At 37.0% G+C, this 16,112-nt stretch overlaps 1 non-coding gene across 1 annotated transcript; it reads right to left on the reverse strand.

Moving 5' to 3' along the window:
• Positions 1-4,113: 4,113 nt before the first annotated feature.
• On the reverse strand, positions 4,114-4,234 carry LOC128047099 (U6atac minor spliceosomal RNA). The gene has a single exon (XR_008199291.1). It is a non-coding gene; the product is annotated as a U6atac minor spliceosomal RNA (small nuclear RNA).
• Positions 4,235-16,112: the final 11,878 nt, after the last annotated feature.

Raw genomic sequence — 16,112 nt, forward strand, 5'->3', positions numbered from 1 at the left:
CAAGTCCATTCTCTACGCCTGTGCCTCCAATTCTTCCCTATAAATAGGTTCTTCTGTAATATTTTTTCTGGATTCCTAATATGTATGTTAATATACTATATATATTTTTATCTTTCTTACTTACTTTACTCTGTATAACAGGCTCTAGGTTCATTTGCCTCACTGTAGCAGACTGAAATTCATTCCCATTATGGCTGAGTAATATTCCATTGTATGTATGTATCACATCTTCTTTATCCATTCATCTGTTGTTGGGCATTTAGGTTGCTTCCATGTCCTTGCTATTGTCAATAGTGCTGCAGTGAATAATGGGATGCATGTATCTTTTCGAATTGTAGTTTTCTCAGGGTATATGCCAACTAGTGGGTGTACTGGGTCATATGGTAGTTTTATTCCTAGTTTTTAAGACATCTCCATATTGTTCTCCATAGTGGCTATATCAATTTACATTCCCACAAACAGTGCAGGAGGGTTTTCTCTTTTCTCCACATCCTCTCCAGCATTTATTGTCTGTAGATGTTTTTGATGATGGCCATTCTGAGTGATGTGAGATGATACATCATTGTATTTTTGATTTGCATTTCTCTAGTAATGAGCGATGTTGAGCATTTTTTCATATGTTTATTGGCTATCTATATGTCTTCTTTGGAGAAATGTTTGTTTAGGTCTTCCACACACTTTTTAATTGAGTTTTGTTTTTCTGATATTGAGCTATTTGAGCTGCTTGTATATTTTGGAGATTAATCCTTTATCAGTTGCTTTAAAACACATGGGCTGTAGTATTTTGGTATAGCAGCTTGAGCAGACTAAGATAGGTTTTTACTAAATTTCTTACTAACTCCTAGGATTATGATCTATAATTTGTATTTTTGTTTAGGATCCCTATATTTAATGTACTACTTGGTACCTAGGACTGAATAAATCACTGTTGAATACAACTTAGCTATAAAATGATAAATTAGTCCTCATGTTCTTATCATCATTTACAACCTCTTTTGATCACTTTCCCCACCACACATACACAAAAAACCATGATGGTTTGGACAAATAGGGTAAAGTAAAAACTTACAGCTTGATCCAAAGGCTTATAGGAAAAACTGTGTCATAGTGTCCACTGTGAGATTGGGTATGAAATGGAAGGAATTTAAATTCTGCCTCTGGTTTTTATTAGCTGTGTGGGTGAAAAAGTGTTACCTAATTTAACCTGCTTAGTTTATTTATCAAATAATCTTTACAAACCTTTTTGAGCATTAAATGAAGTCATGTAATAAAGAAATGTGAAGGTTTTCTGAGTAGTTTTATCATCCAGTGCTATTATTGAAATATGTTTACACTCTCAATTCCTAAAAGAATGATTTTAGACTAACATAGAGAACTCTCTTTTGACTATCTTTCTTTGTTCCAAATGTATTTCCTTGTGGCAGGAAGTGATAAAAACACATGGCACAGACAACTAGTGGCTGAAGAGGAAATTAATGGTGGTTGTTTTCCCTCCAGGATTAGTAGTTCAAAAATTAAAAATAAAAATATGTCTTGCCAAGTTTGGAAAATACACAGATTGCTTTGATTATAGGATTAGAATGGACCTAATTTTTTGACATTAGTATTTCTCTGATATTTATCAATCGAAGTGCTTTTTAAATTTAAGACTTGGATCCTTTACATTTTATTTTATAAACTAAAAATGTATAATATAAACTAAAATCTTATTTTTATAATTTATTATCAGATAATATTTTAGGTGGATTTTAAGCTATGATGATAGATATAAACAAGGCTTTTCCCCAGCTATATACTGAAAAGACTCCAATTGTGATTGAGAAGATTATTTTACTCAAAGCAAGCTCATTTTTCACCAGAGATTCCTGCACACCCACTAGTTTGGGACATTACTAAAGATGGTGGAGAGGTGGTGGGATGAGATGGGGGTGCTGTGGAAGAAGGCAGCCATTTAAGAAAATCTACAAAAGTGACAATAGATGCTATTATAGAAAGTCAAAATATTCTTATTTGAGGGAACAAACTCTATAATTTGGAAGGGAGAATGCAACTACTTTGAAATATATTTTATGTAATTAAAATCAAAATCTATGTGGTTTGCTTCCACTCCATAAGTATTGTTTTGGCTTTTGGCTGCTTTAGTTGTTGCCTGATGGCTTACAAAGATTCAAATGTACTTCTTTATGAGTAAAAGGGAATTCCTTGGGTAGATGTTTAATCCCTGTTGCTTGCTTCTGCTATTAGGCTTGGTAATATTCATGCACCCTGAAAAAAATCACTTTTAAATCTTTTTTGAGTGGAAAGGATCATGAGTGTTTAGTGTGAAGAAGAACGGAAGGCAAAGATTTGTAGAGATTATATCATTTCACTCAGGAATTGGCTTTGGAAAGTTCATTGAGGAACTAGCATTTGGGAGTGGTAGATATTTTCTAATTGCTTCTAAGTAAAAATCATCGGTTTTAATTTAATGAGCTGGAAAGAAATCATCTAGTCCAGTGTTTCACAAACGGCATGTCATGAACTATTAGTGTGCCATGAGATCTACTGAGTGGTTGCAGTTAAACAATTAAATAGAATAAAACACATGACACCATACCAGAGTGCATCCACATTGGAAGATTTAAGGGTTAATTTCTATATGTGTATAAACAAGCACATTTCTGTAAATGTATAAATATACTGTATTTAATATGAAATGTCTTTTTCAGTATGAGTAGCACTTGTAGAAGCTTGCAAGCAATTGATTGAGTCTTCCCATTTTTCACATGAGGAAATTGAAAGAGCTGACTCCCAGTTTTTCTGAGGGGGTCTTCTTGAGGTGGCTTATCTATCAATAGGTCTCTCTCTCATTATTAGAATTTGTTCTGATCACCTATGCATCTTTTACATTCCCTGCCTTATAATTGAAAATTTCTGTAGTTTTGTTAAAAGGAGTTATGTCGAAGATGCTGATTCTGGGGAGATGAGTCTTCACTGAGTCTCTGAGCAGCTTGCTGTGGGGTGCTGGTACTTGTGATACCCAGTGGAAAAAAACAGAGCCTTTCTGCATTGATAAGGCCAGTTATTTTTTATGGGTTCAATCAGGTAGAAAGTTGGAATGATGACCTGATAGATTTCATCAGTAGATGCAGGTAATCTAACACTTGTTTCAGTTCAGTTCCACAAATATATATTGAATTCTTGCTTTGTGGCAGGTATTTTGCCAGCCACTTACCTTCTCCTCTGTGAAAAATAAATATTCAAACAAATTGATCCCTCACTTTGTTTGTGGGATATCCTTTTGAATTTACCAAATATGAGATATTTTGAGATTGTTTGCCAAAGATAATAGAGATATAGGTCCATGTTTTATAACACCATATGCCACTTTGGAACTCTGGTATGCTTTATCTGGAAGTGTTCTGGCATCTTGAACTCAACCTTTCAATCATTAGAAAGTCATACAGTGATCAAGTTCATGTAGAATTTTTTTTTTCTATCTTACTTTCATAACACATTGATTTTTATTGAACTTTCTCCCTGTTGCTATTTACAAAGTGTCAGTTCTACACTAAGAGCTGATGGAGGTTTTTAAAAAAATTTTCTCTGACAATCGGACAATCAAGGCAGCAGAACCAAGGGGGACCCCTGTCTGGATGCCATGTGGAATTTTGTCCTTCCCATGCTGTTGCTGTTTTTTTGTTTGCCTTTCTGTGTGGCAGTTCCTGAAGGTAGTGTTCTGTTTTCTGTCTTTCCTTCTTTCGTTTTTAAAATGGTTGTGCAAAGTGAATTACTTGGTTTAGTTTGGTTATTAGTTGATTATTGGCCACACAAGTCATTTCCTGAGGCAGTTATGCATCAGGGAGCAGTGCCCAGATGGCAGCATGAGCCTGCTTTTCCTTGACGGTTGTCAGTACAAAGCGGGATACCCATTAGATTCAGGGCAGTGGAGAGAGATGGATGGATCACCAGAGCCTGATCTTGTCAGAGCCTGATCTGATCTTTTGGAAAGACAAGAGTACTTCTTTTGTTTTTCAAGTTCTCAGTCTTTAAAGCCTCTACCAATGTGAGAGACAGGGCAGCTATCACCAATATCCATCTTCAGAACTTTTCCATCACCCTAAAGTAAAAAGAAAAAACCCATGGTTATATGCCATGAAGTGGGTAGCTGTAATTAACCATGTATGTGTTGTGCAGGTTTGAGGACCTTTCATCCCCAAGACAGTTGTTGAGTTTTTCTTCTTTCATACAACACTAGAAAAACTTCTTGAATGATATCATCACCTAGTTGTTTTCTGGATCCAAAGCTTCCTTGATTATTGCTACTTCACTTAAGAGGTATATTCCTATATTAACAGGCAGAAGTCTTTTCTCATATGACCACCTTACTGAGTAAGCTCTGTTTTGTTGTCTTTTAGTTCTTCCACTTTCTATTTAATCTACTGGTGTTTGATGGTTTTCTTGCCTGCCAATGTGGTATTTCCAGCTGTGCATGGAAATTAATTTCTGTTTGAATAGACAATTCCAGGAAACTATCTATTAAGGTTATAGGAGGCAAAGAGAATGCTGTTTTACAACTTTTTTTTTTTCTGGTATTCTTGGCATTGTAAGGGGAGGGAAAAGGTAAAAGTTCATGATTGGCAGGTTATTTTTTTTTCTTTTAACTAATATTATTTAATAAAAGAAACTTTGCCACTGATTGCAAAAGTGATCGATGATAGAATGTGTGTGGCACTGAAAAGAGATCCTCCGTTTAAGAAAACTATTCTAAATGGATCTTCCAGGCACTCTGAAACCTTTTTTGGATGAGAGATCCTTTTGTATATCTGACTGGTTCTTTCTGTGGAATTTCAAAATCTAAGATCCATAGAATCTTATCTAAAATCGTAGGGGCCAGGTGTATTTTGGAACTGAGAATTTATAAGATTTAAAAATAGTATAGTATGGAGCATATATTCAGTGTTGCATGTCATGTCACCTTCAAGGGGATCTGGGATACTTCCCTGTAATAAAAACAATATTTCTGCGGTGAAATTCATAGATATTAATGCTAAATGAGATAAAGACAGTAAACAACTGTATGTCTTTCTAGGCCAGTTGTTGTTGCTAGATGCATTTAGATTTATTGCCAAGTAAATTACAGAAAACCTTTGTTTGTTAGGATCATGGATAAGGAGCAAAACAGAACCTCCCCTGTACTTTATGGGCTTCGGCTCCCTTGGTTAGAAGTGACTTGGCTCCGTCTTCAGCCGTGCCTGGTTTTCCTTGGCCCCACTCAAGCTGTGGGCTTAGCATTCTCAGTGTTATAGACATTTTTGCTTCTGAGGCTCCACCTTATATTCAGTTATTCTTCTACTGATATTAATCTCTTGTTTTTCAGCCATACTTTGCTTATGTTCTGATTCTTTATAGTAGTATATTTGCCATTTTTGTAAATTTCTCATTATATATATATGTTGGTAATATTTCATTTTGTATATATATAATATATAATATATATATATGTGTGTGTGTATGTATGTATGTGCATATATATAGGGCTTCCCAGGTGGCTCAGTGGTAAAGAATCTGCCCACCAGTGCAGGCGACGTGTGTTTGTTCCCTGCATCAGGAAGATCCCCTGGAGGAAGAAATGGCAACCCATTCCAGTACTCTTGCCTAGGAAATCCCGTGGACAGAGGAGCTGGTGGGCTACAGTCCATGAGGTCACAAAGAGTTGGATGCAACTTAGCAGCTAAACAGAAACAAGAATTAGGAAAACTTCAAAAAGGAGTTGAAGCTGGAGACAAATCTTAATAGAGAGATAGGATTGGTTTAGGTGAAGTAGAGTGCACAGTACTTTCTAGAGAAAGAGAGTATATTGTGTAGAGAAAGGGTGTTGATGAGTGAAAAGCATATTTTAACTGTTGGCCACTTATAATGTAGGTTCTGATTTAGGAGCGTGATGGAAGAAACAGGTCAGTAGGCCAGGTAGGGCTGTATTATATAGAACAGTATATTATAAGGAAAAGAATTGGATATATTTGGTATAAGATGCCATTGTAATTTAAGGAATAGAATAAGAATGATATGATGAAAACAACTTTTTTGAAAATAATTGTATCCACAGTGTACCTGGTGCTCTCTGAACTAAAGGATGGGAGGAGCTGGTTTACATCCTTGTGCTGGAAACCAGTAGGAGATCATAGGACCTGAACTGAGATAATGGTAGTGAGAATGAGGATGGGAAAAGAACGTGAAACTTTTGAACAGTAAAATCATAGTGTGATGGTTAATTTTTTGCATCAATTTGACTGGGCCACTGGGTGCCAGTATATTTGATTCAGCATTATTCTGGGTGTTTCTCTGAGTGTGTTTTTGGACAATGTTAAAATTTGAATCTGTAGACTGAGTAAAGCAGATTGAACCTTTGTAATGTGAATGGGCCTCATCCAGCTTGTTAAGGCCTAAGTAGAACAAAAGTCTCACCTTCCCAGAATGAGAGTGCATTCTGCCTAATAGCTGTTACACTGGCACCTTGGTTCTTCCCGGTTTTTTATCACCCTACTATCCAAAGATCCGTCTAGTCAAAGCTATGGTTTTTCAAGTAGTCATGTATAGATGTGAGAGTTGGACTGTAAAGAAAGCTGAGCACTGAAGAATTGATGCTTTGAACTGTGGTGTTGGAGAAGACTCTTGAGGGTCCCTTGGACTGCAAGGAGATCCAACCAGTCCATCCTATAGGAGATCAGTCCTGAATATTCATTGAAAGGACTGATGCTGAAGCTGAAACTCCAATACTTTGGCCACCTGATGTGAAGAACTGACTCATTTGAAAAGACCCATCAGGATGCTGGAAAAGATTGAAAGCAGGAGGAGAAGGGAATAACAGAGGATGAAATGGTTGGATGGCATCACCGATTCAATGGACATGTGTTTGAGTAAACTCTGGGAGTTGGTGATAGACAGGGAGGGCTGGCGTGCTGTAGTCCATGGGGTCTCAAAGAGTCAGACATGACTGAGCGACTGAACTTAACTAGCCTTGATACACAAACTGGTACATCAGTCAACTCTCTGCAGATTTTGGACTTGCTAGCCCCAAAATGGTGTGAACCAATATCTTATAATAATAAATCTTTGTTTTTCTGGAGAACCCTGACTAATACACACAGGATATGAAGACTGACTAAATATAGGAGCCACAGATGAGTTAAAGATGACTTAAAATTTGGGACTAAGAATTGTGGAGAATAATGACTGTAGTAATAGAAATGGGGAAATTGAAAATAGGAAGTCAGTTTTGAGGGAGAATTTGTATCATTTTGGTTTAGTGGACTCTGAAGTGAAGTTGGAGATTCAAGTGAAGTTATTTTGAGTGGCTGCAATAAGGTAGGCAGCTGTGTTGGTTAGACTGGGTGTGGCATCTTGGAATCTTCTGCAAGCGGGAGAACAGAAGTCACTTGAGAGAGCAGAGTCCACAGGGCAGTGGGATAGAGGAGCAGAGGATAAGGATTTGAGTCTGTTCAGGAAGGAATTATGGGGCTGGAGGAGAAAGATGAGTCAGTGCACAGAAAACTAGTTGCTGACAGAGCTCTCACTCTTGACATTGGTTTGTCTGTCTCACACACTAGAATGAGAGTCCCACAAGGGCAACTATTTACCCTCTCCTCTTTCCCCAGCTTTAAATGTTGTTTTTCAGATACTCAAGATCTCTGGACATCGCTTTTGCTTTTTTTTTTTTCACTTTGAAAAGACTGAAACAGGAATTAAGAATCTTTGCCCTATTCTTGACTTGGCAGTCAAGCAGATGTATAGAGTCATGCTTCACCTCTTAATTCCAGGAACTTTAATTACTTTTCCTAACAATGTAAAGATTGGCGTATGAATTTTCGAGATTCCTTACAGATGAATAATACTGGGGAAAATATCTATATGTCAAAAAGACATAATCTATATCTTTGCAGTTCTAAACTGCAGAGGTAGCATTGAGTAAATTCAGAAAATAAAATTTATAGTTAATCTTCATCACCTCTTTTCTTTAAAGTTTTTATTAATTTGGTATGAGTCAAAATATTGTAATATATATGAAATAAATCAAAGCTTTTATATAATGTTGTCTAAAAAGTAGCTTTGGATCAAAAAATTTTCTTCCTAAATATTGAAGATGTTTCTAAAATTTTTTTTTTTACAGTAGGCCTAACTACTTTATATGGTCAAAATGAATAAAGCTGTTAAAAAAAACTCAGGAAAAAAATATAAGCAGCATTTTTCTTAAATTCCAAAAGCTGTAAAGAAATTTTAGTTTTCATGGAATTTTTATTCCTATTGCAAAGATTTTTTACTCTTAATATTTTCTCAAAAAGAATCAGCTTATGAAGTTAAAGAGAGGAATCACTGGTGAAAATGATTCTGTGTGTTTACTGTATTTTATTCAGTTATATCACACTTCCTCATATGTTTCTTGATCTATATTAATATCAGACAATCTCACAATACCTGTTTTTAATTTACTTTGGAAGAATACTTTCTGTTCTGAATGGCATATTCCAATAAGGTATATACAATATCAGTTGTGGGTATTTGATCAATGTGTTATAGTTAAATTGTAGTGCAGGCCCTTTAACAGTTTTTTCTGGCTGTATAATTTGAAGTATTGTGAATTTGTAAAAGTAGTTTGGAGATAATATGACATCTCTATTTTTAAAATATACATTGTGTATGTTAATATACTTGACACAAAAACTACTGAATAGTTCAGGAATAAATGGCATAAACTTTAATCTGAATTAATTAAAAACCAACATTTTCTTTATTAAATGGAACTTCTCGAGTCCCCAGAATGTTTATTGTGTGTTAGATATTGTTTTATCATTCTAATTGTCTGCCTTCTTTTTGTCTTCTGATTGTGTTAAGAAAGACACTGTCTGTGGTCATTCTTGCTCAGTTACCATCGACAATATACAACTTCCATTTGGAAATAATCTGTCTTTAACAAAGTACTGATGTTGTTTTTTATGTCATTTAATGTCTCTGTTACTTGCTTTAAGGCTCCTTAATTAATGACAATTAACACCTGACCTGCCTCTTGAGAAACCTGTATGCAGGTCAGGAAGCAACAGTTAGAACTGGACATGGAACAACAGACTGGTTCCAAATAGGAAAAGGAGTACGTCAAGGCTGTATATTGTCACCCTGCTTATTTAACTTATATGCAGAGTACATAAGAAACACTGGGCTGGAAGAAGCACAAGCTGGAATCAAGATTGCCGGGAGAAATATCAATAACCTCAGATATGCAGAGGACACCACCCTTATGGCAGAAAGTGAAGAGGAACTAAAGGGCCTCTTGATGAAAGTGAGAGAGGAGAGTGAAAAAGTTGGCTTAAAGCTCAACATTCAGAAAACTAAGGTCATGGCATCTGTTCCCATCACTTCATGGCAAATAGATGGGGAAATAGTAGAAACAGTGTCAGACTTTTATTTTGGGGGGCTCCAAAATCACTGCAGATGGTGATTGCAACCATGAAATTAAAAGATGCTTACTCCTTGGAAGGAAAGTTATGACCAACCTAGATAGCATATTGGAAAGCAGAGACATTACTTTGCCAGCAAAGGTCCTTCTAGTCAAGGCTATGGTTTTTCCAGTGGTCATGTATGGATGTGAGCATTGGACTGTGAAGAAAGCTGAGCGCCAAAGAATCGATGCTTTTGAACTGTGGTGTTGGAGAAGACTCTTGAGAGTCCCTTGGACTGCAGGGAGATCCTACCCGTCCATTCTAAAGGAGATCAGCCCTGGGTGTTCTTTGGAAGGACTGATGCTAAAGCTGAAACTCCAATACTTTGGCCACCTGATGCGAAGAGTTGACTCACTGCAAAAGACTCTGATGCTGGGAGGGATTGGAGGCAGGAGGAGAAGGGGATGACAGAGAATGAGATGGCTGGATGGCATCACTGACTCGATGGATGTGACTTTGAGTGAACTCTGGGAGTTGGTGATGGACTGAAGGCCTGGTGTGCTGCAATTCATGGGGTCGCAAAGAGTCAGACATGACTGAGCGACTGAACTGAACTGAATTGAACTGAACAGTTAAGAATTCTCTCAGAAAATAAACAGTGTTATAACAGCAGTCTGATATGTACTTTTCAGATGCAGTTCCTCTATTCACAAAGTAAAATCTAGAAATATTATTTATTTGCAATTATAATACTTTAAAATTAATTTTACTTCTCACAGATCCCAACTTTCTAGATTTCTTGTGAAAGCGAGTAATTAATCCTTGAATTAATTTTTATTTTGTGTCTATCTGTATCCAAATTTAGTCGTACATGTTGGTCAAGTAGCATCCTAGTTCACTTTGTATTGTGTATCAGGCACAAGGATCTACTTTTACTGTTTGCAATCAGATTTAAAGGAGATTAACAAATAAAATCTATTTATTCAGTAACATAAAAAAGCATTAGTGAAACTCGTGACATCTTTGTTCCATTTATAAGTCACACTAATGACTACTTTGCTTCTCAGTAATTTTCCATTTGTAACATTTTATACCTGGATACACACATGTAATTCAATTGAACAAGAAAACAATTATCTGTCTGGTGGAAATAATGTACTTATCTCATTGAAGCAATTGACTTGTTTAAAAATACACAGAAGTTCTAGTTCTGCTCAGACTGTGGTTACCTATAATTTGTAAGGAATTTCCAGGAAGAATTAAAACCCTCTGGTAGAATGGGATCACCAATTGAATCCATTGGTTGTAAATGATAAATTCTCATGCAGAATCTCTCTCTTATAGACACCTCTGCTTGGAACCATTTTGGATTTGAAAGCTTTTTCCAATAATCTCTGAGTTTTGGCTGGATCGCTGGAAAACTTCACTTCAAATGCTGTATCTTCCAGTGAAAGCTTCATGTTGGTTCTATGTCAGTGGAACGTTTTAGCACTTTTTGGCCTGGCTCTAATGTTTCTTGGCATTTTCTGAGGAGTTTGGCCCATCTTGTCTATAGGATCACACTGGATTCAGTATAAACTGTAAAAGCTGTAATTCATCTGCAAGCTAATTTGGGATTTTATTGAGTTTTGGTAATGGACAACACCATTGGGCAGTCAAAGATTCACTATTTTTAAGAATATGTCTGAGGACACATTTATTTTAAAAATAATACAGAGTGACTACTTTTCCTTTAGCTCAGTGCTTCTTGTTCTTCTATCTGATCTTTTCAGAGGTTAGTGTCCTATTTTAATTCCTTATTATAATTTTTTCCCTCAGAAGTTTCTAAAGCCACTGCAGATCTGCAGCATTTTCTTCTTTCTTAAAGAGGGATTGCTTTGGCTCTTGGCTGACTTGTCTGGTGATGTGGGACTGATATGGGTTTTCATTTTTTTTTCTTTAAAGGTGCTGCCAAAGGTAGTTAATTTTAGTTACATCTTACAATGTTGGTGCCTTAGGTACCCTAGAGATAGTTTGGTCCAGCCCTGTCATTTTAAACGTAGGGGACCATGCCCAGTTCCTGGTCACAGGAAGCTATGGCACTTTAGGCTGTAACTCCTGACCCCCTTGTAGCATAGCCAGTCTACTGAAGCCCCAGGATTGCTTAAACATATGCCCCCATTCCCTATCTCAGATTTTGTATCTTTAGGTAGTTTCTCATGTCAATGTATGGCAAAACCAATACAGTATTGTAAAGTAAAAATAAAAATTAAAAAAAAACAAAGTAAAAAAAATAAATAAATTTAATTTTCCATGCTTCATATTAGTTTGGAAAACCAGCCAAAATTTTTGTTGTGTATTTGGTTGGGATTCCAGAGTATAAACAAATATAGGAAAGAGGACAGATTCAGAATAACTGCATAATAATTATAAACAATGTTGGGTTTTAGAACATGTCATAGACCCAAGTCTGAACCTGGCTTCCTGTGCCTCTCCCAAACCGCTATTGAACTAAGCCACTGGGTCATGGATGGAAAGTGTGGAACTAACTGCATGTCCCCATCCAACTCCCATGAACGACCACCCTCAGGGAGGAGTGCCTCTGAGAGACTCCAAGAGCCAGGACACTCCTGCCAGGATCCTGTCCAGGACTGTGGCCAATCAGAGCAGCAGCGCCCCACCCATCAGAAGCAATTCCTGCCAAGTCGCTTGCTTTCTGGTATCTTTGTCTTTTGTTTTTCTCTTGTTTTACCACCAGTGTCCTGATACCAATGTCATTTACATTCCCCCCCCCCCGCCCCCGAAAGATGAGTTATTTTCCCATTATTCTCCTGCATAGAGTTGAGAAAGCCAGGGTAGTGAAGTCATCCTAGGCAACTGATTATTTACAATTCAGGAAAATAAATGAGAATTAAGCAGCTGGTAATGAACCTTGTCCATGTACTCAGAATACTTCACAATAATGGGAAATGAATAATTTCTCTATCATCTCATAACCAGGCCCTTTCTCTTCTTCTGATATTTTTAAGAAGAAGAATCTCTTCTATTTGCTATCTTTGTTGAAACTCTAGACCCCGGCCAGCACCCACCATTATATTTTAAAATATATATTCAAGAAGATTCAAATGATTTTATTTGTTTTGTTTTTATGTTCCTCTGGGCCTTAATTAGAGGAAATAGAGGAAAACAATAGAATGGGAAAGACTAGAGATCTCTTCAAGAAAATTAGAGATACCAAGGGAACATTTCATGCAAAGATGGGCTCAATAAAGGACAGAACTAGTATGGACCTGAAAGAAGCAGAAGCTATTAAGAAGAGGTGGCAAGAATTCACAGAAGAACTGTATAAAAAAGATCGTCACGACTCAATTAATTATGATGGTGTGATCACTCACCTAGAGCCAGACATTCTGGAATGTGAAGTCAAGTGGGCCTTAGGAAGCATCACTACAAACAAAGCTAGTGGAGGTGATGGAATTCCAGTTGAGCTATTTCAAATCCTAAAAGATGATGCTATGAAAGTGCTGCACTCAATATGCCAGCAAATTTGGAAAACTCAGCAGTGGCCACAGGACTGGAAAAGATCAGTTTTCATTCCATTCCTAAGAAAGGCAATGCCAAAGAATGCTCAAACTACTGCACAATTGCACTCATCTCACACATTAGTAAAGTAATGCTCAAAATTCTCCAAGCCAGGCTTCAGCAATACATGAACCGTGAACTTCCAGACATTCAGGCTGGTTTTAGGAGAGGCAGAGGAACCAGAGATCAAATTGCCAACATCTGCTGGATCATGGGCAAAGCAAGAAAGTTCCAGAAAAACATCTATTTCTCCATTATTGACTATGCCAAAGCCTTTGCCTGTGTGGATCACAATAAACTGTGGAAAATTCTGAGAGAGTTGGGAATACCAGACCACCTGACCTGCCTCTTGAGAAACCTGTATACAGGTCAGGAGGCAACAGTTAGAACTGTTAGCAACGTGGAACAACAGACTGGTTCCAAATAGAAAAAGGAGTATATCAAGGCTGTATATTGTCATCCTGCTTATTTAACTTATATGCAGTGTACATCGTGAGAAACGCTGTGCTGGATGAAACACAAGCTGAATTCAAGATTGCCAGGAGAAACATCAATAATCTCAGATTTGCAGATGACACCACCCTTATGGCATAAAGTGAAGAAGAACTAAAGGGCCTCTTGATGAAAGTGAAAGAGGAGAGTGAAAAAGTTGGCTTAAAGCTCAACATTCAGAAAACTAAGGTCATGGCATCTGTTCCCATCACTTCATGGGAAATAGATGGGGAACCAGTTGAAACAGTGGCTGACTTTATTTTGGGAGGCTCCAAAATCACTGCAGATGATGATTGCAGCCATGAAATTAAAAGATGCTTACTCCTTGGAAGGAAAGTTATGACCAACCTAGATAGCATATTCAAAAGCAGAGACATTACTTTCCCAACAAAGGTCCGTCTAGTCAAGGCTATGGTTTTTCCAGTAGTCATGTATGGATGTGAGAGTTGGACTGTGAAGAAAGCTGATCACTGAAGAACTGATGCTTTTGAACTGTGGTGTTGGAGAAGACTCTTGAGAGTCTCTTGGACTGCAAAGAAATCAAACCAGTCCGCTCTAAAGGAAATCAGTCTGGAATAGTCATTGGAAGGCCTGATGCTGAAGCTGAAATTCCAATACTTTGGCCACCTGATGCAAAGAGCTGACTCATTTGAAAAGACCCTGATGCTGAGAAAGATTGAGGGCAGGAGGAGAAGGGGACGTCAGAGGATGAGATGGTTGGATGGCATCACCGACTCAATGGACATGAGTTTGGGTAGGCTCTGGGAGTTGGTATTAGACAAGGAGTGTGCTGCAGCTCATGGGGTTGAAAATATTCGGACATGACTGAGCGACTGAACTGAACTGAACTGGGCCTGAATTAAGTAACATTTCAGGTCATAGAACTTTCTTGGAATTTTTAATTGATTTTTTAATTTTATGTAGATAGGTTTCACTTTTTTTTTTTTCCCCCAAGATAGTGATAATGAGTATCTTGTTTCTTTACCTTCTACATTAGGTCTTTAAGATAGTAACCTATGACAACCCAGAGAACATGTAATAGTTTCCTTCCTTAAAGGGGATATTTTTTTCTTCTTAGGATTTCTTGCCTATTGAAGCATGTTGCACCAATGTGCAGATACTTGTTCTTAATTCAGAGGTAAATTAAATATAATTTAAAATCTGAATGTTCTGGTACTCATGCCTTTTCCCCCAATTGTTATGTTTACTAGTCATTTATTTCTATTGAGTAGGTTCAAGCCCATTTAGAGAAAAAAATTACTGAATTACAGAAATGTAAATCTAAGTTTTCACATTTTATCATATTAAAATTTCAGATGTTCTAATACCATTCTTGGAATCAAAATCATCTTCAAGATGAATTGTTTCTGGAGACATTGTATAGCTGATGTCTCTTGAATCATCATGCTGTTTTTGCTTAAGGGGCATGTCAAGTGTCTGTTATAGTGTAAACTAGCAGATGACACACAGGAGACAGCACAGGGAAAGCCATGGTACCCAGTAGAAGGTGCCTAGGTGGTGGAGTATGGTGGAGACCATGGGCTCCAGATCCCTGGGTGGAAATTCAGTTCCAACACCAACTTTTGTGCTCTCTAATATTCAGTTTGGTCAATGCACGGTGGGCATACTGACTAATGGTATCTGCCTCAAAAGTTCTTATAAGGGATTAAATGAATTAATATACATAAAGCATTTTAAAACTGTCTGAAATATCATATGTGCTCTATAAATGTTAGCTGTTATACAGTCTTCCCATTCCTAATTGGGTTAATGGATCAAGTTTCATCTGTATTTTTAAGTGTTTTTCTCAGTATACTATTATTTAGGAAAACTGGACTTTTTCTGAGGTGTTCCTGGGCTTTTTAAAAAAATTTATTTTTAATTGGAAGATCATGCTTTACAATGTTGTTGTGTTAGTTTCTGCTGTACAGTAAAGTGAATCAGCTCTAAGTATACATGTGTCCCCTTCCTCTTGAGCCTCACTTCTTACTACCCCACCCCTCTGACCCCCAATCCCTGTAGATCATTACAGAGCAGTGAGCTGAACTCACTGTGCTATACTGGAGCTTCCCACTAGCTATATATTTTAAACTTGGTAGTATATATATGTCAGTGCTAGTCTCTCAATTCATCCCACCCTCTCCTTCCCCTACTGTGTCCATAAGTCCGTTCTTCTATCTCTGTGTCTCTATTCCTGCCCTGCAAATAGATTCATCAGTACCATTTTTCTATATTTCACATATACACATTGATATCTTGGCTTTATTTTTAAAAATGAACTATGCATCAAAGATTATGAGCCTTAATTTTATATAATTTAACATTAATAATTAACCTTGACTTTTTGTTTGTGTGAAATTATTTGATGTTTCAGACAATGTATTTCTCACTGTTGAACTGTATGTATTGGCTTCATCAGTGTTGATGTAGGCACTAAAATTGTCCCATATTCACAGTACCTCACTTTAAAAGGGAACTATTTAGACAGCAATTCTCCAACTATTGACAGATCTCAACAGACATAAAATAGTTGGATATTTTAGAGGAATGTAGGATAATATAATACTTAGGGCCATAGTAGAACATTTCATATCTAATATATGTGTGTTTGTGTAGGAAGTATTATGTAGGCATGCAAATTTCAAA

Source organism: Budorcas taxicolor, chromosome 4 (assembly GCF_023091745.1).
Source record: "Budorcas taxicolor isolate Tak-1 chromosome 4, Takin1.1, whole genome shotgun sequence".
Taxonomy (NCBI): domain Eukaryota; kingdom Metazoa; phylum Chordata; class Mammalia; order Artiodactyla; family Bovidae; genus Budorcas; species Budorcas taxicolor.